This window comes from Heptranchias perlo, chromosome 23, assembly GCF_035084215.1.
Source record: "Heptranchias perlo isolate sHepPer1 chromosome 23, sHepPer1.hap1, whole genome shotgun sequence".
NCBI classification, from domain to species: domain Eukaryota; kingdom Metazoa; phylum Chordata; class Chondrichthyes; order Hexanchiformes; family Hexanchidae; genus Heptranchias; species Heptranchias perlo.
In genome coordinates this window covers 5,267,494-5,292,624 of record NC_090347.1, presented here as the reverse complement: position 1 = coordinate 5,292,624, position 25,131 = coordinate 5,267,494, and the positions used below count along the sequence as shown (strand labels likewise).

The following is a 25,131-nucleotide window of genomic DNA, read 5'->3' as shown; positions in this document are numbered from 1 at the left end:
CTGAAGTTATTGAAATCAATGTTGAGAAGGTTATAAAGTGCCTCATCGAAAGAAGAGGTGCTGTTCCTCGAGCTTCATCGGCACAGAGTAGGAGGTCGAGGACTGAGAGATCAAAGAGGGAGTGCGAATTAAAATGGCAAGCGACCGGCAGGTGAAGTATCTCCATGAATGCATTTAAAAGATTCAGAATCTGTGTTATCAGGAGACGGTTTTTCCGGGCAATGGCGGTTGCAGGAAATTAGCGACAACTCGTCTGGGCCTGAAATCACCGCGAAAATAAATCATCCATCCTCCTATCGATGACTGGACTGGATGGTCAGATTGATTGGTCTTGTCTGAGACGGGGCGGCAGGGCGCGCGCCCCCCCCACTGTGTGTGTGTGTGTGTGTGTGTACGCGCGCGCATGCGCTCAGCAATCCCCAGGCGCGCCGTTGTTAACAGGCTGTGGCGCGAGCGCTGGGCGGCCGTTGGTGCGAGGCTGGAGAGTCGGCTCGAGCGCCGGGCAGAGGGGGAGCGCCATTCAGCGGCTGCCATGAAAGTGCTGGGGTAAAGGTGAGCGTCGGTCGCCCGCCCGCCCGCCCGCCCACGTCCTTCGCTTTGAGGAGCGGCTAACACTTAATCTTCCCCGCTTCCCACCATCTCCCCTCAGTCGTGTCGTCCCTGCCGCTCCGCCTCCCTCTCCTGTCGTCGTGTTCTTCCCCCCCCCCCCCCCCCCAACTTACGGTGGTGGCCGGGCATTGGGGTGGGTGAAGGAGCGGGGTAGATCCCACAGTGATAGCCGGTCTCTAGGCCGATACCAACACTTACCCGCAGTGACTGAGGGGAGGAGTTTCGGCATATCATTCAACTGCTTTCTGCCGGGGCTGTAACCGGTTGCGCGGCCTCTGCTCTTCTGCCCCGTGGGTTACTGAGTGCCCGCCCCCTCGCCCACCCCCCCCCCCCCCCCGGGGGTTACTGAGTGTCCGCCCCCTCGGCCCCCCCCCCCGGGGGTTACTGAGTGTCCGCCCCCTCGGCCCCCCCCCCCGGGGGTTACTGAGTGTCCGCCCCCTCGGCCCCCCCCCCCGGGGGTTACTGAGTGTCCGCCCCCTCGGCCCCCCCCCCCGGGGGTTACTAAGTGTCCGCCCCCTCGGCCCCCCCCCCCGGGGGTTACTGAGTGTCCGCCCCCTCGGCCCCCCCCCCCCGGGGGTTACTGAGTGTCCGCCCCCTCGGCCCCCCCCCCCGGGGGTTACTGAGTGTCCGCCCCCTCGGCCCCCCCCCCCCGGGGGTTACTGAGTGTCCGCCCCCTCGGCCCCCCCCCCCGGGGGTTACTGAGTGTCCGCCCCCTCGGCCCCCCCCCCCGGGGGTTACTGAGTGTCCGCCCCCTCGGCCCCCCCCCCGGGGGTTACTGAGTGTCCGCCCCCTCGGCCCCCCCCCCGGGGGTTACTGAGTGTCCGCCCCCTCGGCCCCCCCCCCCGGGGGTTACTGAATGTCCGCCCCCTCGGCCCCCCCCCCCCCCGGGGGTTACTGAGTGTCCGCCCCCTCGGCCCCCCCCCCCCGGGGGTTACTGAGTGTCCGCCCCCTCGGCCCCCCCCCCCCGGGGGTTACTGAGTGTCCGCCCCCTCGGCCCCCCCCCCGGGGGTTACTGAGTGTCCGCCCCCTCGGCCCCCCCCCCCGGGGGTTACTGAGTGTCCGCCCCCTCGGCCCCCCCCCCCGGGGGTTACTGAGTGTCCGCCCCCTCGGCCCCCCCCCCCCCGGGGGTTACTGAGTGTCCGCCCCCTCGGCCCCCCCCCCCGGGGGTTACTGAGTGTCCGCCCCCTCGGCCCCCCCCCCCGGGGGTTACTGAGTGTCCGCCCCCTCGCCCCCCCCCCCCGGGGGTTACTGAGTGTCCGCCCCCTCGGCCCCCCCCCCGGGGGTTACTGAGTGTCCGCCCCCTCGGCCCCCCCCCCGGGGGTTACTGAGTGTCCGCCCCCTCGGCCCCCCCCCCGGGGGTTACTGAGTGTCCGCCCCCTCGGCCCCCCCCCCCCCCGGGGGTTACTGAGTGTCCGCCCCCTCGGCCCCCCCCCCCGGGGGTTACTGAGTGTCCGCCCCCTCGGCCCCCCCCCCCGGGGGGTTACTGGGTGTCCTTGACCCCCGGGGGTTACTGGGTGTCCTTGACCCCCGGGGGTTACTGGGTGTCCTTGACCCCCGGGGGTTACTGGGTGTCCTTGACCCCCGGGGGTTACTGGGTGTCCTTGACCCCCGGGTTTACTGGGTGTCCTTGACCCCCCGGGTTTACTGGGTGTCCTTGACCCCCCCCCCCGGGTTTACTGGGTGTCCTTGACCCCCCCCCGGGTTTACTGGGTGTCCTTGACCCCCCCCCCGGGTTTACTGGGTGTCCTTGACCCCCCCCCCCCCCGGGTTTACTGGGTGTCCTTGACCCCCCCCCCCGGGTTTACTGGGTGTCCTTGACCCCCCCCCCCCCGGGTTTACTGGGTGTCCTTGACCCCCCCCCCGGGTTTACTGGGTGTCCTTGACCCCCCCCCCGGGTTTACTGGGTGTCCTTGACCCCCCCCCCCTCCCCGGGTTTACTGGGTGTCCTTGACCCCCCCCCCCCTCCCCGGGTTTACTGGGTGTCCTTGACCCCCCCCCCCCTCCCCGGGGTTACTGGGTGTCCTTGACCCCCCCCCCCTCCCCGGGGTTACTGGGTGTCCTTGACCCCCCCCCCCCCCCCGGTGCTACTAGGTGTTCCGTCCCCCGTCCGTTCCCCCGGATTGCTGGGTATCCGTCCCCCGCATCCCGGGTTACAGGTCGCCCGTTCCTTCTCTCCCCCCCCCCCCCCCCCCGGGTTTCTGGGTGTCCGTCCCGTCCCCCCCGGCTACAGGGTGACAACGCCCCCTTGTTAACTGCACCTCACCCGCCATAGATTTCTGACGTACAGAAATGACCAGGAGACACTTTGTGCTCCTTGCTTTTAGGGGCGATTGACAGTTCCCTCCCACTCCCGGGGACTGTCTTGGGTTTGTGAACCGTTCTTCATTCCGTACCTCGGTTTAACCCACAACCAGAGGACGACTTGCACCCGTGCAGTAAAGGCTAATGCAGACCGAATAATGATTTCGTAGGTTCTGTGAATGTTTTTTCCTCCTTGTTTTTGCCCACTGGCGTCATCGCTAACGCTACGCCATGGGGGGGGGGGGGGGGGGGCGGGGGTGGTGGTGCGTGGAGAAGGTTGTGAAGTGAAGGCTGTGCCCAGGTTTTATGAACTGGAAAATGACCGGTACACGTTTCTTATTGGAAACGTCGTTTTACTCTGCATACAGGAGGGATTCTCTTTCCCCAATGCTCCGCGTATGTCACCTCTACATAATTATATGTAATAGTTCAAAACCAAATTCATAATGTAGCTCAGTCAATTGGGAGCTGGTAACCTCTTGGTTTTCTTATGTATCTTAACATATTTAGGAGTCAAAAATTATTGTAATTTTTAAGTTTGTGGGAAAAATAGCAAAATACATTGTGCATTGGTTTAGAAGTACTTTGGTTCAGGTTTTGGCCCATCTTTACAAAAGCAGAAATTCATACAGTTGTTTAAACATCAGTGATGGGTATAAAACAGCATCTGTCCTGATATGGTGCAATGGGGCATTTTGGACTATGGAGCTTGTTCAGTGTGCTTTTGAATGTAGCTTCACTTGGTAAATACTATACTATTTGCTGTTCCCAGTAATCCACTAAATTACTGTTGGGTGTGAGTAATAAAGACTGTAATCAAGGTGTTCAGTTGACATAATTAGTCAGTAGAGATGTAAGCATTTTTGGATAATATTGAGCTCTGTGATGTCATTTCAACTTCACCATTAAATTCTGGGTCAAAAGCAAAATACTGCAGATGCTGGAAATCTGAAATACAAACAGAAAATACTAGAAATACTCAGCAAGTTAGGTAGCATCTGCGGAGAAAGAAACATTTCAGGTTGATGACCTTTTGTTGGAACTGGAGGAAGTTTACGATTTAACCATTTTTAAGCCAGGCAAAGTTTGGGGGGGGGGGGGGTGGGGGGGGGTGGGGGGGGGGGGGAGGAAAGAACGAAAGGGAAGGTCTGTGATAGGGTGGAGGGCAGGAGTGATCAAATGACAAAAGGGATGATTGTGCAAGGCAAGGAGGGTGGTAATGGTACAAGTAAAGAAACAAAAGATGGGTCTAGAGAAGCTGTAAATGAAACAGCAGAACCATTACCAGCATCTCCTGTCTAGAAAAAATGGGAGCAGTGGTTATGATCTGAAGTTATTGAAATCAATGTTGAGCCCAGAAGTTTGTAAAGGGCCTCATTGAAAGAAGAGGTGCTGTTCCTCGAGCTTCATTGGAACAGTGTAGAAGGCCAAGTGTCAGAGTGGGATGGAGAATTAAAATGGCAAGCGACCGGAAGGTCAGGGTCACGCTTGCGGACTGAGCAGAGGTGTTCAGCAAAGCGGCCACCCAATCTGCGTTTGTTCTCCCCAATGTAGAGGAGACCGCACGTGAGCGGCGAATACAGTATACTAAATTGAAAGAAGTACAAATAAATCGCTGTTTCATCTGGAAGGAGTATTTGGGGAAGGGGTGAGCGCAGAGGAGCGGGAAATGGGATGGACACAGTCAAGGGCCCTGTCAACCACTCGGGTCCCCTCTCTCATCTTTTTTTTCCCAGTACATTGAAGACTGTATCAGTGCCATTTCCTGCTCTCGCCCCAAACTGGAAAATTTCAACAACTTTGCTTCCAATTTCCACTCTGTCCTCGCCATCACATGGTCCATCTCCGACTCTTCCCTGCCCTTCCACGACTTCTCTATCTCCATTTCTGGGGATAGGTTGTCAACCAATATTTACTATAAGCCCACCAACTCCCACAGCTACCTTGATTACACTTTCTTCCACCCTGCTTCCTATAAGGACTATATTCTCTTCTCCCAGTTTCTGTCTCTATCGTGTCTGTTCCGACGATGCCACCTTCCACACCTGAGCTTCCGATATGTCTTCCTTTTTTCCTCAACCAAGGATTCTCCTCCTCTGTAGTTGACGGCCCGTGACTGTGTCCGTCCCATATCCCGCTCTTCTGCCGTCACCCCTACCCCTCCCTCCCAGAACCACAATAGAGTCCCTGTTGTACTCACCGTCCACCTCACCAGCCTCCACATTCAACATATTATCCTCCGCCATTTCCACCACCTCCAATGCGAAGCTATCTTCTTCCCCTCCCCTTTCAGCATTCCGAAGGGACCGTTCCCTCCGCGACGCCCTGGTCCACTCTTGCATCACTCCCAACACCTGCTGTCTTTTCCGTGCGAGCGCAGGAGTTGCAACACCTGCCCTTTCACCTCCTCCCTTCTCAGGGCCCCAACCACTCCTTCCAGGTGAAACAGCGATTTGCTTATACTTTTCAATTTAGTATACCGTGCTCGCTACTCATGATGCGGCCTTCTCTACAGTGGGGAGACCAAACACAGATTGGGTGATGTTCCAATGAAACAACGGAAGATCGAGGAATAGCACCTCATCTTTTGATTAGGCACTTTACAACCTTCTGGATTTAACATTGATTGAAATAACTTCCGATCATAACTACTGCTTCCATTTTTTTTGGACAGCAGCTGCTGGTAATGGTTCTGCTGTTGCCATTTACAGCTCCTCTAGACCCATCTTTTGTTTCTTGTCACATTACCACCTTCCTTGCCTTGCACCATCATCCCTTTTGTCATACAATCACTCCTGCCCTCCACCCTATCTCAGACCTTCCTTCCCTTTTGTTCTTTCCTCTCTTTCCTCTCTTTCCTCCCCCCCCCCCCCCCCCCTCCCGCCCCTCCCCTTTGCCTGGCTCTGTACTTGCTTAAAAACTGTTAAATCTTCAGCTGCTTCCAGTTCTGATGAAAGGTCATCGACCCGAAACGTTATCCCTTTTTTTCTCCACAGATGCTGCCTGACTTGCTGAGTATTTCCAGCATTTTCGATTAAATTATGGGTTTTCACCAAATTCCTGACTTTTAAATACACCCCACGTGCATATGCAGCTATCTCTGTAAAACAAAGCTGTTGTCACTTTTTTTTAAAAAAAACAATAAAGTTGCATTGAAGGTCTGAGAGGCCATGGTGTTAGTACAGGAGAGTTCTTATGCAGGCTAGTCGAATCAGAATGTTTTAGCACAGGAGCGTTGGTCCACTATGTCTGTGCTAGCTCCATATCCACTCTAATGCAGTTTCCCTCTCTTCAAATCCTTTTCTTAACAGTTTACCCAGTTCCCCTTTCAATTGATTGAATGTGATTGACTTGGCTTAAATAATCACATTGTGGGTAATGCATTCATATTCCAATAACCCTTATACCTATCAAGGGATATGGGGGATCAGGCGGGAAAGTGGAGTTGAGGTTGAGGATCAGCCATGATTGTATTGAATGGTAGAGCAGGCTCGAGGGGCCGTATGGCTTACTCCTGCTCCTATTTATGTTCTTATGTTCTATGAGATATAACTGTTATGGTATAAAAATATTGCAATTTCATCCCAATTACATCTCTAGTAAATCCACAGAAATATACTTCATCAATGTTTTCTGTTTATACCCTTTATGTGAGTAGTGGATTCATGTTAGACATCTGGACTTGATCTTCAGGGGGTGCCCAGCCATGCATTGTCTATAATGATTGCTTGGAGAAATTAGGGTGAAATAATATTTTCACTAATGGCCATCACAAATAATTTGCTTTCTTGGATTGCAGAAACCTCCCTGTTTACTTGAAAATGTGCAAGTGAAATAAACATTGGTGGCGAGCATTGTGATACAAATATCTTGACTTAAAACTGACTCTAAGCCATTGATGACTTTGTCACTTTAATTTTGTGGTCAGCCTAATATCACACTGCTGGTCATGACGTATTCTCTCTCCCCATGTGTTCTGTTTCTTCGTAGGATTAAATTTGTGCCAGAGGAATTGGTAGTACATTGGATGTCTTTGCTTGGTTGTATTCACACAAGAGGATTAGTAAACGTCATTATTATCTGATAAATCTGCGGTTTCCAAGGAATTCTAGAGTTTATATTGCAAAAGTACTTACATTTTTTTCAGTACTTGACCATTGCTTATTATTTTTGATAAATCAAGGCTGATGGCGTCAGTTCAATTTCTCAAACTTGTACGTATTGGAGTTTTGAAGTGTATTTTTATTTGTAGTAATGCCAAACTTTCCAAATGAAATGTAGTAATTTTATAACTCCGCTTGGCTCAGTGATAGCACTCTTACCTCTCAGTCAGAAGGTTGTGAATTCAAGGCCTACACCAGGGACTTGAGCACATAATTTAGGTTGATACTTCAGTGCAGTAGCGAGGGACTGCTTCACTGTCAGAGTGAAGATGAGACATTAAACAGGCCTTTGTCTGCCTGTTGAGGTGGATGTAAAAGATCCCATGGCACTTTGAAGAGCAGGGGAGTTTTGGTGTCCTGGCCAACATTCATCCCTCAGCCAACACCACCTAAACAGATTATATGGCCGTTTATCTCATTGCTGTTTGTGTGTAAATTGGCTGTTGCATTTGCCTACATAAAATGTAGCTCCATTTGAAAAGTTTTTCATTTGCGCGTGAAATGCTTTTTGGTTAGGGTTAGTACGTGAAAGGTGCTATATAAATGCAAGTTCTTTAACTGAGTAGCTGAACTGCCACTAGGTTACTTAAATAAATTGCTACATTTATTAAAGCCCATGGGATTAAAGAGACAGTGGCAGCGTAGATACAAAATTGGCTAAGGGACAGAAGGCAGAGATTAGTGGTGAACAATTGTTTTTCAGACTGGAGGGAAGTATACAGTGGTGTTCCCTAGGGGTCAGTATTAGGACCACTGCTCTTTGATATATATTAATGACCTGGACTTGGGTATACATGGTATAATTTCAAAGTTTGCAGATGTCACAAAATTCGGAAATGTATTAAACAATGTGGAGGATAGTAACAGACTTCAGGAGGACATAGACTGGTGAAATGGACAGACACGTGGCAGATGAAATTTAATGCAGAGAAGTGTGGAGTTTTGGTAGGAAGAATATCGAGAGGCAATATAAACTAAATGGTACAATTTTAAAGGGGGTGCAGGAACTGAGACACCTGGGGTTGTACATACACAAATCTTTCAAGGTGGCAGGACAAGTTGAGGAGGCTGTTTTTTTTAAAAAAAAGCATTTGGGATCCTGGGCCTTTATTAATAGAGGCATAGAGTACAAAAGCAAGGAAGTTATGCTAAACCTTTATAAAACACTAGTTAGGCCTCAGCTGGAGTATTGCGTTCAATTCTGGGCTCCACACTTTAGGAAGGATGTCAAGGCCTTGGGGAGGATGCAGAAGATAGTGGTGCCAGGGATGAGGGACTTCAGTTATGTAGAGAGATTGGAGAAGTTGGGGTTGTTCTCCTTAGAACAGAGAAGGTTAAGGGGAGATTTGATAGAGGTGTTCAAAATCATGAACGGTTTTGATAGAGTAAATAAGGAGAAACTGTTTCCAGTGGCAGAAGGGTCAGTAACCAGAGGACACAGATTTAAGGTGATCGGCAAAAGAGCCAGAGGCGACATGAGGAAACATTTTTTTGCACAATGAGTTGCAATGATCTGGAATGTACTGCCCGAAAGGTTGGTGGTAGCGGATTCAATAGTAACTTTCAAAAGGGAATTGGATAAATACTTGAAGGAAAACATTTACAGGTCTATGGGGAAACAGCAGGGGAATGGGGCAAATTGGATAGAATCGTAGAAAGTTACGGCACAGAAGGAGGCCATTTGGCCCATCATGTCCGTGCCGGCCGAAAAAGAGCTATCCAGCTTAATCCCACTTTCCAGCACTTGGACCGTAGCCTGTAGGTTATGGCACTTCAAGTGCTCGTCCAAGTACTTTTTAAATGAGTTGAGGGTTTCTGCCTCTACCACCCTTTCAGGCAGTGAGTTCCAGACCCCCACCACCCTCTGGGTGAAAAATCTTCTCCTCGGCTCCCCTCTAAACCTTCAACCAATTACTTTAAATCTATGCCCCCGGGTCACTGACTCCTCTACTAAGGGAAATAGGTCCTCTCTCTCTAGTCCCATCATTATTTTATATGCCTCAATTAAATCTCCCCTCAGCCTCCTTTGTTCCAAAGAAAACAATCCCAGCCTATCCAATCTTTCCACATAGCTAAATTTCTCCAGCTCTGGCAACATCCTCATAAATTTCCTCTGTACCCTCTTTAGTGCAATCACGTCTTTCCCGTAATGTGGTGACCCAGAACTGTACGCAGTTCTCAGGCTGTGGCTTAACCAATGTTTTATATAATTCTAGCGTAACCTCCCTGCTCTTATATTCTATGCCTTGGCTAATAAAGGAAAGTATCCTGTATGCCTTTTTAACCACCTTATCTATCTATCTATCCTGCTACCTTCAGGGACCTGCGGTCATGCGTTCCAAGGTCCCTTTGTTCCTCTACACCTCTCAGTATCCTCCCACTTATTGTGTACTCCCTTGCCTTGTTTGCCCTCCCCAAATGCATTACCTCGCACTTCTGTGGATTGCATTCCATTTGCCACTTTTCTGCCCACTTGACCAGTCCATTGATATCTTCCTGCAGTTTACAGCTTTCCTCCTTGTCATAAGACCACATCATCAATCACACTGCCAATTTTTGTATCATCTGCAAACTTCTTGATCAAGCCCCCCACATTCAAGTCCAAATCACTAATATATACTACAAAAAGCAAGGGACCTCATACTGAGCCTTGTGAGACCCCGCTGGAAACGGCCTTCCAGTCGCAAAAATACCCATCAACCATTACCCTTTGCTTTCCTGCCACTGAACCAATTTTGGATCCAACTAGCCACTTTCCCTTGGACCCCATAGGCTTTTACTTTTTTGACCAGCCTGCCATGTGGGACCTTGTCAAAAGCCTTGCTAAAATCCATGTACACTACATCAGAAGATAGCTCTTTCAAAGTGCAGGCACAAAGGGATGAATGGCTGCCTCTGATGCTGTACCTATTATGATTTTTGAATTTTTAAAAAAGGTAATGTTTTATATATACAGTGCCTTAGTTTATTAACATAAGCTGGAATTTTGTGAGAAAATCTGATTTTCAAAGAAAATAATGTCAAATGTTTCTAAATGTAATTGTTTCAAAAATCAATGAACATTTTGGCTTTGTGTAATTCATGTTTACAGGAAATAGGAACATAGGAGTGGACCATTCAGCCCCTCGTGCCTATTTCGCCATTTGATAAGATCATGGCTGATCTGTGATCTAGCTCCATATACCTGCCTTTGGCCCATATCCCTTAATACCTTTGGTTGCCCGAAAGCTATCTATCTCAGATTTAAATCTAGCAATTGAGCTAGTATCAATTGCTGTTTGCGGAAGAGAGTTCCAAACTTCTCCCACCCTTTGTGTGTAGAAATGTTTTTTAATCTCACTCCTGAAAGGTCTGGCTCTAATTTTTAGACTGTGCCCCCTACTCCTAAAATCCCCAACCAGCGGAAATAGTTTCTCTCTATCCACCCTATCTGTTCCCCTTAATATCTTATAAACTTCGATCAGATCACCTCTTAACCTTCGAAACTCTAGAGAATACAACCCCAATTTGTGTAATCTCTCCTCGTAACTTAACCCTTGAAGTCTGGGTATCGTTCTAGTAAACCTACGCTGCACTCCCTCCAAGGCCAATATGTCCTTCCGAAGATGCGGTGCCCAGAACTGCTCACAGTACTCCAGGTGCGGTCTAACCAGGGTTTTGTATAGCTAATGGCTTGAGATACTTCCAAAATTAATTGTAATGCCAATGTGATGTATTTTAAAATGTTATGCCACTTCAGCAATGATTGTCACTCTTACTACAATCCCTACTAAATGGTTTAAAAAAATTATCTTGTCAGTATTAATACACTAAATAATTTCAAGGTCATTCACCAACATAACATTCTGATTCTGTTAGACTGTAATTATTGCTTTTATGGGAGAAAAACATTTTAAACTAGTTATAATTTGTCCGGGTATGACCCTTTACTGCTGCATAGTAAAATTTTTTTTAAAATTCATTCATGGGATGTGGGCATCGCTGGCAAGGCCAGCATTTATTGCCCATCCCTAATTGCTCTTGAGATAGTGGTGGTGAGCCGCCTTCTTGAACCGCTGCAGCCCGTGTGGTGAAGGTTCTCCCACAGTGCTGTTAGGTAGGGAGTTCCAGGATTTTGATCCAGCGACGACGAAAGAACGGCGATATATTTCCAAGTCGGGATGGTGTGTGACTTGGAGGGGAACGTGCAGGTGGTGTTGTTCCCATGTACCTGCTGCACTTGTACCACCTAGAAGGACAGGTTGCGGGTTTGGGAGATGTTGTCGAAGAAGCCGTGGCGAGATGCTGCAGTGCATCCTGTAGATGGTACACACTGCAGCCACGGTGCGCCGGTGGTGAAGGGGGTGGATGGGGTGCCAATCAAGCGGGCTGCTTTGTCCTGGATGGTGGCGAGCTTCTCGAGTGGTGTTGGAGCTGCACTCATCCAGGCAAGTGGAGAGTATTCCATCACACTCCTGACTTGTGCCTTGTAGATGGTAGAAAGGCTTTGGGGAGTCAGGTGGTGAGTCACTCACCACAGAATACCCAGCCTCTGACCTGCTCTTGTAGCCAGAGTATTTATGTGGCTGGTCCAGTTAAGTTTCTGGTCAATGGTGACCCCCAAGATGTTGATGGTGGGGGATTTGGCAACGGTAATGCCATTGAATGTCATGGGGGGGTGGTTAGATTCTTTCTTGTTGGAGATGGTCGTTGCCTGGCACTTGTCTGGTGCGAATGTTACTTGCCACTTATCAGCCCGAGTCTGGATGTTGTCCAGGTCTTGCTGCATGCGGACATGGACTGCCTCATTATCTGAGGGGTTGCGAATGGAACTGAACACTGTGCAATCATCAGCGAACATTCCCATTTCTGACCTTTTATGAAGGAGGGAAGGTCATTGATGAAGCAGCTGAAGATGGTTGGGCCTAGGACACTGCCCTGAGGAACTCCTGTAGCAATGTCCTGTGGCTGAGATGATTGGCCTCCAACAACCACGACCATCTTCCTTTGTGCTAGGTATGACTCCAGCCACTGGAGAGTTTTCCCCCTGATTCCCATTGATTTCAATTTTACTAGGGCTCCTTAGTGCCACACTTGGTCAAATGCTGCCTTGATGTCAAGGACAGTCACTCTTACCTCACCTCTGGAATTCAGCTCCTTGGTCCAAAAATGGACAAAAGCTGTAATGAGGTCTGGAGCCAAGTGGTCCTGGCGGAACCTAAACTGAGCATCGGTGAGCAGATTATTGGTGAGTAAGTGCCGCTTGATACCACTTTCGACGACACCTTCCATCACTTTGCTGATGATTGAGAGTAGTCTGATGGGGCAGTAATTGGCCGGATTGGATTTGTCCTGCTTTTTGTGGCAGGACATACCTGTGCAATTTTCCACATTATCGGGTAGATGCCAGTGTAGTAGCTGTACTGGAACAGTTTGACTAGAGGCGCAGCTAGTTCTGGAGCACAAGTCTTCAGCACGACAGCCGGGATGTTGTCGGGGCCCATAGCCTTTGCTGTATCCAGTGCACTCAGCCTTTTCTTGATATTACGTGGAGTGAATCGTATTGGCTGAAGGCTGTCTTCTGTGTTTGTGGGGATATCGGAGGAGGCCGAGATGGATCATCCACTGCGCTCCTCCTGTTAGTTGTTTAATTGTCCTCCACCATTCACGACTGGATATGGCAGGACTGCAGAGCTTTGATCTGATCGTTTGGTTATGGAATCGCTTAGCTCTGTGTAGCATGTTGCTTCTGCTGTTTAGCATGCATGTAGTCCTGTGTTGTAGCTTCACCAGGTTGGCACCTCAGTTTTAGGTACGCCTGGTGCTGCTCCTGGCATGCTCTTCTACACTCCTCATTGAACCAGGGCTGATCCCCTGGCTTGTTGGTAATGGTAGAGTGAGGACTATGGTGGGCCATGAGGTTACAGATTGTGCTGGAATACAATTCTGCTGCTGATGGCCCACAGCGCCTCATGGATGCTCAGTTTTGAGCTGCTAGATCTGTTCTGAATCTATCCCATTTAGCATGGTGGTAGTGCCACACAACACGTTGGATGGTATCCTCAGTGCGAAGATAGGACTTCGTCTCCACGAGGACTGCGCGGTGGTCACTCCTACCAATACTGTCATGGATAGAAGCATCTGCGACAGGTAGATTAGTGGGGACGAGGATGAGGTTCAAGTAGGTTTTTCCCTCATTGGTTCGCTCACCACCAGCCGCAGGCCCAGTCTGGCAACTATGTCCTTCAGGGATCGGTGAGTAGTGGTGCTAGCGAGCCACTCTTAGTGATGGACATTGAAGTCCCCCACCCAGAGTACATTCTGTGCCCTTGCTACCCTCAGTGCTTCCTCCAAGTGGTGCTCAACATGGAGGAGTACTGATTCATCAGCTGAGGGAGGGTGGTAGGTGGTAATCAGCAGAAGGTTTCCTTGCCCATGTTTGACCTGATGCCATGAGATTTCATGAGGTCTGGAGTCAATGTTGAGGACTCCCAGGGCCACTCCCTCCTGACTGTATATCACTATACAGCCACCTCTGGTGGGTCTGTTCAGCCGGTGGGACAAGACGTACCCAGGGATGGTAATGGAAGAGTCCAGGACATTGGCTGAAAGGTGTGATTCTGTGAGTATGGCTATGTCAAGCTATTGCTTGACTAGTTTGTTTTCCTGAGATATGGATGGTGGGGTATGTGAAAATGAAGGATTGATATGGTGGTGAAGGAAAAAAACTGACAGCTATCTCCTTGGAGGTTAGTGGTAGTCTAAAGTTAGTGACTTTGTTGGTGTGCCTGATTATAATGCAGATGGATGCATCTCATTGAAACCAGATATTCTTTTGACATCTGATAATGGTCATCCCTTTCTCCATTCAGATTTTGTCCCTTTCTACATTTCTCCTGAGGGCATTGATTCATGCTGTGGTAGAGTTATACAGACACTGGCAACCCTTTAGTACTTTGCCCAAATGCCTTGTCTTCATGTGTGACCCTCAATGGTATTAGTAGCCATTTTGACCACAGTAGAAGAGAACCTTAAAGCGGGTACCTGATCCTGCCTTGCCCATCATACACTTCTAGTGGAAGTTACTGGATGTTGATCAGGAGTAAGAACTCTCTTGCCCTCCAACAGACACTGAGGCCAATTGCAGTGCTCCACCAACCACCTGGTTGAGATCAACTAACTGCAAATATTTTGATAATTCTCAGCTTATTTTAAGCAGAAATAATTAAAACTAGAATAATTTTAACTGAAAAAAATCCTGTATTTACTTTGCAAGTACTGAAATTGTTTTAAGGGTCAAATGTAGTGAGGAGGGAAATCAGCTGGTAATCCAACAAAATCATGTTTGGTACTTAAATAGTTTATTCGGCTGTTGACTGGGTCCGTGAATGATTGCAAGATATTTTTGATGAAATGTTTCCCATTATAACTTCGGGGTCTTGAAGTAAGACATCATGAGGCATATTTTTTGAGTAACCACAGTTCCCAGACATTCTTGGGAGTTATCTCCAATATTAGCGGTAGCCTGGAAGATTCATTTGATTTTTATTCATTAATGCAACTGCCAGCTGTGATTTAAAAAAAAACTAGCTGTAGGTAGTCACGCTTATTAGGAAAAAAAATGATATTTAATTCACTAAAGTATTAATGCACTAGAGTGCTTTTTGTCCTTTTTGTATTTATGACTGATGTAGCATCCTACTTTTGTCTTGTATGCTTTGTGCTGCTTTTAAAGCCTCATTTGAGTGAGCTAAATTTACCTCAAATATTTGCGCACACTTGCTTTTGAGCTGAGAGTAGTTAGGCTTCTTCCCCCCCCACCCCCCCCCTTTCCCATCTTGTATCACTCTCCATTCTGTGGCCAAGATCAGCAGACCTGCTTCCAGGCATCTGACTGTGTGTCGGGGGAGAAGTTATAGTTACTGTTTGTGTTTCCTCTTGATAAAGAAATTGTCTGAATTATTTTCGGTAAACTGAACCATTTTATCACCAGCTCTGAGTTACTTTAGTTCCAGCCATGAATTTGTTTTACACCTCATTAAATTGGAAAACCATCCCAACAATACCTGTCGGAAAGTTTATGTATGGCACAATAGAAAGAAAGAACAAACTTGTCTTTATACAGTGCCTTTCGTGACCTCTGGACATCCCAAAGCTCCTTATAGACATTGAAGTACTCTTGAAGTGTAGTCACTGTTGTAATGTAGGAAACGCGGCAGCCAGTTTGCGTACAGCCAGGTCCCAGAAACAGCAATGAGGTAATGAGCAAATAATCTGTTTTAGTGGTGTTGGTTGAGGGATAAATATTGACCAGGACACGAAGGAGAACTCCCCTGCTCTTCTTCAAAATAGTGCCATGGGATCTTTTACATCCACTTGAAAGGGCAGATAGGGCCTTGGTTTAACATTTCATCCGAAAGATGGCATCTCCAACAGTGCAGCACTCCCTCTGTAGAAAGCAAATGCACAGTTACCTACTGGTAATGACCTTTCCTGAAAAAGTGTAATTTTAAAAGAAACACAATTAATGATTTATAAAATAGTATCAATGTTTTGAAGTTTGCAGATTTGCATGTTTACGGTAAGGAGAGCTTTGTTTGGTCAGAAATGATTTTAAATCTGTCTTTCCTGAGGGTTGAGAAAATGGTCCACACATGCTGTTAAAGGTTAAAAGCTGTTTGTATGTTAGTCTGAGGTTTGTAATAGTGATGAAATTTGTCAGTGCACCAGGTTACTTACTGAGATGTGACATTTCTTTTACTGTGCCTGATGTCAGGAATACTGTAGTATTTTTTCAGCGTGTATTTGCAGTAGCATAGTGATAAATAGTGAATGTTTTTAAAAGAATGCCATTTGCATTCATTGCACCTGGAGTTTTGTGACAAAAATTCAGGATTGCTTAAAGGGTCACTCAGCATTGTGGTCTGCTCTTGAAGTGGGAACATAAAAATGGCTAACTAATCAATGCAAACTGCCTGATTTCAGAAGTGAAACAAAAGGAAAATTAAATGGTAAATTATTCATTATAATACTGCATGGTGGAGAAGCTTTGCATTACTTTCAAAATTTCCTCAAGCTGTGCTTGAATCTTATTCATTTTTTGTGTACTTCAAAGAAAAAGGTTCCTTGCCCCTCCTAATGTTTGGCTAATACCAAAGCCCCTCTTACTTAGTGATGTGCTTTCTGTAGAGTAAAACAAAAATGTCAGTTTTTCAGAAAGAAATGTGCTGCACTTCATAGTCTTCCCATTTATTTGTGTAGCTAATGACCATGTGAAAATTGCTCATTTGGCTTGTCAGTAGGCTGACAGTAGCCTAGTCTGGGCCACAGCTTTAACATGGTGATTTGTTTTGTAATAGTTGCATTGCAATGGACTTGTTTTGAATCTCTGTGCAGTATCAGAGTGTAATTTATTTTTATTTGCAGCAGTGCTGGTTAATAAGAGTATGTTGCATTTAATATAAGTAGTTAAATGTGGTGCAATTAGGTTGCTTTATTATATATGACCACTTTCCTGCAATATTACAGAAAAATCATTGAGGTTTTACTTAATATGGCATGATGACAGTAATCGTGTGATTTAGATGACTTACACAAACTTGTTCAATCTTCATATTAGTGATGCATGATCTTTAAAATAAGATTGTTAGTCTAATTCACTGGGAGGTATCTAGCACACATGATGACAAACCTGTTGGTTTTTTATATATCCTTCCAACATTTTTTCCTTCAAAAATTGAGTATAGACAAGTTGTCTTACTGTGGACACCTTTGAGTACTTTGAACCATGTTACTATAATAATCAAAATTGAGCCCAGACTCTCTCCTCCCATCCTCACCACCCTGGGCACTCATTAAACAGATTAACCTCTGCCCTTCCAATGACCCATTACTAACAAACTCTTTATCTACAAAATGAAAATAACTCTCCACATAATGAATATCCTTAAATAAAATAAAATATGCACATTAATATTTGTATTCACCTATTAGATGGATATCATTTATGATGATCCCCATATCCTTCAATAGTGTTCCTGTTCCAGAAACTGGTCTCAACTCGTAACTTTTTTAGCTCATAATTTGTTAGATCTTCATGAGAAACATTATTTCTAGTACTCTAAATGATACTAAGTTTTTTTGAATGCTTGAATGGAAAATACATAAAGAAACAAAATACTTTTAATTGGTGCACTAGTCTCTTTGTCCTTGCTTTCAGAAAAAGTACAGAAGTGTTAAATAAAGTTTACTTTTTTCCAGTGGAAATATTTCTTTTGGTCAGTGGTGTGATTTGATGTCTCCACCGTTGAGATGGACCGTAATCTACCTGTGACTGTGTTTGTCAGTTATCTTCTGTTTTGCTGCCTCTGTACAAGTTGTGATAAATGAGTTCTCTTTATAAACCTGCAGTGCATTGTTTTACAGGGTTTTGTGATATGGGGTAGAATTCCATGGCTCTATCGTTTTAAATATTCTGGATTAGCACAGGTTGTGATGAATGGTTTAGTGCAAAAATGACAGGATCTTTCGGAGAGGGCTGCTTAGAAGTAAGCAACTGAGCCAAACAGACCAGGAAGGTTCCAGGTTCCATCCCTGATTTGAACTGAGTTAGCTGATTAAAGTTTGTGCCTTAGCAGCCTTGGGTTAGAAGGAGATGATAACCTAGATTTCCCATTTCTGATTAATATCCAGTAATACCTGTTGGAAGTGCATGTATATGGACATCAGCTGAATGCAGGATCAGACTCAGCTGTGATACTTTACTCAACTGTGATGCTCTTGAATGGCATGCAATGCTCACACATGATTAATGGCCATTTGGGTGAGGTACTGCAGGGCACTTAGCAGTTGTTAAGTAGTACCTCAGCAGGTTATCACCCCCTTCAGCAAGGAGGAGAGAATATTGGCAGGAAAAGAGGGGGGGGAAAGTTTTAAAACACAACATTCTAGTTTATAGAGCAGTGGTGTCATACAATCATAGAAAGGTTACAGCACAGAGGCCATTCAGCCCATCGAGTCCACGACGGCTCTATGCAAGAGCAATCCAGCTAGTCCCACTCCCCCGCAAAAGGTGGCACCTCCAAAAGTGCAGCACTCCCTCAGTACTGCTCTGGGTGTGTCAGCCTGGATTATATCTCTGGAGTGGGACTTGAACTGACAACCTTCTGACTCAGGAGCATGAATGTTACCCACTGAGCCACGGCTAAGACCCTTGGTGTATGTTCATTGGATAGACTCAAGCAGGATGGTTTCTGTATGGTTCTAGTGTAAGACTCCAACAGGTGTGTTGAGCAGCTGACTAAGTAGAACTAGAACAATTAATGCTGGTTTCCCTTCACTAGTACTGTACTTCCTTCATAGTGCTAGTACTCCCGTTCATTTTGTGCATATAGTAGATGCTTTAAAGTAGAAGTGACTGCTGAAGGCAGGAGTCTCATGCAATACCAAGTCTAAATAAAAATAGCTCTTTCACAGCCCTGTCACTGGAATTTGCTAAATTTCCATTTGCATTTTTTATTCTAAAAAAATGTAATAATGAAAGCATCAGTGAATACCTTGTTGCTGTTGGTCATAAGTAGTTTTTATTCTGTGAACCTGATCAGCATATCTAATGTCACATGACATTTACCCTGATAGTTGTTGAAAGGCCTAGAGAATTTGCACTAAAATGCTTTAGGTCAAATTCATTGGTCTTACCGCATGTTCCATCATATATAGTTTGGATTAATGAAGTCTGCATTTCTGCATAGTCTCTGGGAGATCGGCATTCAAGATAAAACCACAACCTTTCCACCGCACCCAGGTGCTGCTTGTGCCTGATGTAAGGTCAGTATAGCTTGAGTACTGTGTACAGTTCTGGTCACCACATTACAGGAAAGATGTGATTGCACTAGGGAAGGTACAGAGGAGATTTAGAAGGATGTGGCCAGGACTAGAGAATTTTAGCTATGAGGAAAGACTGGATAGGCTGAGGTTGTTTTCCTTGGAACGGAGGAGGCTGAGGGGTGATTCAGTTGGGGTGTACAAAATTATGTGGGGCCTATTTCCCTTAGCAGAGAGGTCAATAACCAGGGGGCATAGATTTAAAGTGATTGGTAGAAGGATTAGAGGGAGCTGAGGAGAAACTTTTTCACCCAGAGGATGGTGGGGGTCTGGAACTCACTGCCTGAAAGGGTGGTAGAGGCAGAAACCCTCAACTCACTTAAAAAGTACCTGGATGTGCACCTGAAGTGCCGTAACCTACATGGCTACGGACCAAGTGCTGGAAAGTGGGATTAGGCTGGGTGACTCATTTTCGGCCAGCACGGACACGATGAGCCGAATGGCTTCCTTCTGTGCAGTAAATTTTCCAAGATTCTATAGAGGATTGTGTTTTTTTTGTGTCCTTGACCTCTGGTTTTGGGATCCATGAAAAGTTGGTTTTCAGCTCCATTGGGGGCGTGTAGTTGTCTGCTTGTTATAACGTGACATCAGCAGTAACAGTGCTGTGTGCTTGCTGCCAATGGCACACTATCAATGTAAAAATTCCCATTCATTGGTTTGCATAGCTTAGGACTACTGAATCCAGGAGCAAAAGTTGGGTTTCTCTTTGCAGACTGACAAATAGAGCTCTAATGTTCAATTACGAAGCAGATATAGACTTTGTAGCGCGATGAGCAGGATTGAGCATTTTTGAGTAATTTTATTGCTCTGCAATCTTTTCCAATCGTCACCACGTACGATCATAGGAACAGGAGTAGGCCATTCAACCCCTCAAGCATGTTCCACCATTCATTGAGATCATTGCTGATCTGTACCCCAACCATATACCTGCTGTGGCACCATATCCTTTAATACCCTTGGCTAGCAAAAATCTATTGGTCTCTGATTTAAAATTATTAATTGAGCTAGCATCTATTGCTTTTTGTGGGAGAGAATTTCACACTTCTACCACCCTTTGTATGAAGAAGTGTTTCCGAACTTCTCAACTGAAGCTTTTTGTGGGAGAGAATTTCACACTTCTACCACCCTTTGTATGAAGAAGTGTTTCCGAACTTCTCAACTGAATGGTCTGGTTCTGATTTTTAATGTTATGTCCTCTTGTCCTAGACTTCCCCCACATGTTTTCCTGTTTATGGCAGTGTGTCTTGGGTCTTTGTATTCTATCTCTCATTCTGCCCCCTTCACCTGCAGAATCAATGGCAGAAATTAGGAAGTTGCTGTAAGGAGAATTGCAGTTGTATATACCATATTCTGTCCAGTGTATGCTGAACGTGTCTGGTAACCACAATGTGTTTCCATTTCCAAGTTGAGATTATATTGTACAGTTTCCCATATTTTGTTCAGTTTTTTTTTGATTTGTTCACGTTTATAAATTCCTTTTATGAAGCTTTTAGAGAAAGCACTTAGCATTTTATTTGGAGAGCATCTGGTTTTGCTTTCAAAAATGGAAATGTTTAATTGAATAAGAGCACCAAGAACATTTTTAAGGATATAATATTAAGTGGCTGTTCAAAACTTGGTCTCTTGAGCTTCCTAAACAAATGTATGTCAGAACTTGGCAGTTGGGTGTTCTTTTTTAAAAGCACTTTATTTCTGGGCACACTAAAAGTGATGCTGCTTTGCCTCACCTGTATCTGATTTGTAGGACAGTAATTCCTGTAGGTTCTTTTATGAAATTGAATAAAACAATTCTGTACTTAATTTGGGATTTTGCATTCATTTAGTTGTACACTATTTCGCATGTACAATATTAAGCTAATTTCTGAGGATATGGTGTGATTTTTCTACAGATTCTGAAGTAAGTGTCCTTATGTTTTCCATCAATTTAAGTACATAAGTCAATTTTGTTTTCTTTTAACAAATTTTCAAATTAAAGATTTGATAATCTTTATGAAAGCTATCCTCTGCCCATTGTTTAGAGAGAATAAATACTCAAATACTAAATTATTGAAAAGATGACATGCTCACACTTACTTTCACAGCCTCTGTGCTGACCTAGGTTAACTTGCTAAGGGAAGGTTTGCAGCATCATCCACCCTAGACTTTCTGTCTGATATTCATTCATGCCCTGTGAAGTCTGAGATTAGGATTTAAAGCTTTGGTCTCTTAATGAAGAATTAATATCTCCATGATGTGTATTGCTTTGTTAAACACTTGGACACTATAGTAAGAGAGACTGTTTTCCAATTGATCCACCAGCCAGATATTTCAGTATTTGGTTCCTGAAAAGAAAGAATAGGTATTTATCAAGCAAAAGAAAACTACAGGCTACCATCAGCTTTATTATAAAGTAATGGATTATTTGTTCTGAATGACAGTGAATCAATACTTTATTTTATGAAATACAAACCTTGCCCTGGCTGAAATGTTTTGTCTTTTTTTCTCTAGACCGTACCCTGTTGAATAACCTTCATTTGCACTCTTGTGACCAGATGTTTTAAGGACCAATACATCCTCTTAACTAATCATACAGATACAATTCCCTTTTCTAGGGGAAAGAGTGGTTGGGTGGATATGAGTCAAGTGTTAACTTGGCTCAGTTCATTGCACTCTTGCCTCTTAAGCTTCGTAATGGAAGTTTGAGCTCATAACGTGACTGCCACTCCAGCAGGCTGGAGCACACCACCTGCATTCCTGGTATGGCTTTTCAACACCAAATCTGGTTCAATTGCATAAACCAATATCATCCTTTTCTCATCCAAATCCTCCCAATGTTCCAGGAGAGTAAGGACTATCCCACACTCCCAACGACAAACCACTTCCTCCGATGCCCTTCCTCTGCTCCTCCCATATTTACCTCCAACACTAAATGTGTGGAGTTTATCTGATCTGGTCTGCTAGATCAAGACCTTCTGCTTGGATGTGCTAGTAACTATCTCTTTGCAACCCCCCCCTCCCCCCCCCCCCCCCCCCCCCCAAACCCTTGTCCTGACATCACTGCTCCGCAGCTCCTCCATCCCACATAGTTCTCAACAAGCACATTGCCTGTGTAAGCCCTACCTCCTGCACTCTTGACTCTCTTAAACCCAACTCTTCACACACAATAGCTTCCTCTTATCAAGCTATGTTTCCCCCCACCCTTCAAGAGTGTCATCATGATGGTCACCCACATCTGCTCTCAGTTGATAGATTGCATTTCACGAGTGCTCTATTTAATAAATGAAATACCTATTTCATGTCATGTACTTCACTGCCGTTGATCACCACAAATGTAAGGAATCTTACAACACCAGGTTATAGTCCAACAGTTTTATTTGAAAATCACAAGCTTTCGGAGCTTTCCCCCTTCGTCAGGTGTGGTTTCACACACCTGACTAAGAAGGAAAGCTCCGAAAGCTTGTGATTTTCAAATGAAACTGTTGGACTATAACCTGGTGTTGTAAGATTCCTTACATTTGTCCACCCCAGTCCATCAGTCATCTCCACATCATGATCACCAGAAAGGCGGCTTTGCCAGCTCTAACGTGCTCAGCCGTCATCTACTGGTGGGTAGTTAACCCACATGACAGCAGCAATATCTGCTGATTACCCTCATGGTTTTACCTGATTAGTCACATCCTGAAATTGATCAGTTATGATGTGGAGATGCCGGTGATGGACTGGGGTTGACAATTGTAAACAATTTTACAACACCAAGTTATAGTCCAGCAATTTTATTTTAAATTCACAAGCTTTCGGAGGCTTCCTCCTTCCTCAGGTGAACGATGTGGAAATGAAGTCCTCGAAATGAAGTCGCATTTATAATTCACAGAACAATGCTTGGTGAGTACAGACAGTTTTTTCAACTGCCCGTTGCCAAGGCAATCAGTGTGCAGACAGACAGGTGTTACCTGCCAGGTCTCAGAATATACAAATCACCAAAAAAAACAACAAACAAAAAAAAACAGAGATAGAGAGGTAGAAACATAGAAAAGACAGCAACTGACCCGTTATATTAAAAACAGATAACATTTGTTCGCTGGTGGGGTAACGTGTAGCGTGACATGAACCCAAAATCCCGGTTGAGGCCGTCCTCATGGGTGCGGAACTTGGCTATCAATTTCTGCTCGACGATTTTGCGTTGTCGTGTGTCTCGAAGGCCGCCTTGGAGTACGCTTACCCGAAGGTCGGTGTAAGCGTACTCCAAGGCGGCCTTCGAGACACACGACAACGCAAAATCGTCGAGCAGAAATTGATAGCCAAGTTCCGCACCCATGAGGACGGCCTCAACCGGGATCTTGGGTTCATGTCACGCTACACGTTACCCCACCAGCGAACAAATGTTATCTGTTTTTAATATAACGGGTCAGTTGCTGTCTTTTCTATGTTTCCACCTCTCTATCTCTTTTTTTTTGTTTGTTTTTTTTGGTGATTTGTATATTCTGTGAGACCTGGCAGGTAACACCTGTCTGTCTGCACACTGATTGCCTTGGCAACGGGCAGTTGAAAAAACTGTCTGTACTCACCAAGCATTGTTCTGTGAATTATAAATGCGACTTCATTTCGAGGACTTCATTTCCACATCGTTCACCTGAGGAAGGAGGAAGCCTCCGAAAGCTTGTGAATTTAAAATAAAATTGCTGGACTATAACTTGGTGTTGTAAAATTGTTTACAATTGATCAGTTATGTCCACCAAGAATTAGGAGTTCCGCATGAGAGTTATATGTAGTTTTGTGACAGATGTCCTAGGGTATCAAAGATTCTACAGTGTGATTGCCCTAGGATCAGAGATGCTACTGCTACACTCACATCCCAGCATTAAAGACATTAAAGTCTAAGAAGTGACTGTGTAGAAGGGACATTGTAGGAGCCTTTGTGTCTACAGTTAACATTTAAGGTCTTGCAGGCAACATTTGTTTTAATCTTATGGTTTAATCCTGGGGTTAATGTTCCATCTCTCCACAGTTAAAGGCTTGAGGTTAAAAGGGAACTCTTGTAGAATGGATGGTAGAGTGAATTAAAAACACAGGTTTTTCACCTAAGGGGCCTTGGTTCAAATTCAGCCCAGACTGTTAGGATGAATGTTTCCTCTGTCTGGTGAAATGAGTTTGGGCAGTCTGTGCAATCCTAGTGGGTGTGGACTCATGGCACAAAACTGCACCCCCCCCACCCCCCTCCAATTGTTTGTTAAATTTCATAACCTCACTCGGCAGTCACAAGATGAGCTGCAACTGCTTCATGCCAACAGTGGGTATCTAAATTGAAAAGTATATTATTCCCCAGCACTTGCATCGTTCATTTCAAAGGGTGCAAAAAGAAGCTACTCTGGATTTTTTTTTATCGAAAGGGGAAGCCAGCTCTTGGCCTTACTGAATGAGTTTGCAAATTTACTGCTAATCAGTGCTGCATTGAGAAGTTTTTTTACTGTAATCCCTTGACTGCTGATCATTTTTATTTTCACATTGTTAAATGTTTATGGATTTGAATTAGATCTGGGTTTTTTCATTGGTTTGAAATATGGGTGTACTGGTAATCATATTGTCTAATATGTTCATCCACTGAATTACTTCAGTATTTTGCATTTAATTCTTGAATTACTGTATTTTATCCCCATTAGTCTGACAGATTTGTTCCTGTAGCATGCACTTTTGAATGAGAGCAGGCAGGCAACTGTTTCTGATAGCCAATGCTACTCTTCAGCTTACCACTTGGAATTGCGCATGTGTGTTGACTAACTCTTATTTCACCCGTTCCCTCCATCCTACCTGCAGAACACCAGGTAGATGCAAGATTCATAGGAATAAGCTAATTTCACAGCACCGAGTATTACACAGCAGAGCACTATTCCCAAACTACCTGCTTCAGTGCTTTCATCTAAATTAATATATATGTGCATTTGCCAAGATTAATTGTATTGTATCTTTTTATTGAGAAACAAGGGTAGGAAGCTAAGGCTCATAACGCAGGGCCACCACGAAGTTTGCAAAGGTTAAAAGAGAAAACAAATAAGGAAGTAGTGATTAAGTGACACCAAGTTTCTGTTTTAAGAATGTTAGAATGTGAAGCAACATGTTTTTAAAAAAAAAAACACTATTTTGGGTTAGTTGGTTAAAAGCGGTTTAGCTTTCTGCACTATGGTTTCCTGGTGAGACCTTGTGAATACACTTAAGTCTTCCA

General features: G+C 45.4%; 1 protein-coding gene across 3 annotated transcripts in view; it reads left to right on the top strand.

Annotated features, from left to right (window-relative positions):
• Positions 1–416: 416 nt before the first annotated feature.
• Positions 417–25,131, top strand: part of tex2 (testis expressed 2) — a 139,115-nt gene continuing 114,400 nt past the window's right edge. For all 3 annotated transcript variants that reach the window (XM_068003879.1, XM_068003881.1, XM_068003880.1), the window contains exon 1: positions 417–552. The gene's annotated coding sequence lies outside the window, so the exon portion shown is untranslated. The remainder of the gene's footprint in view (positions 553–25,131) is intronic.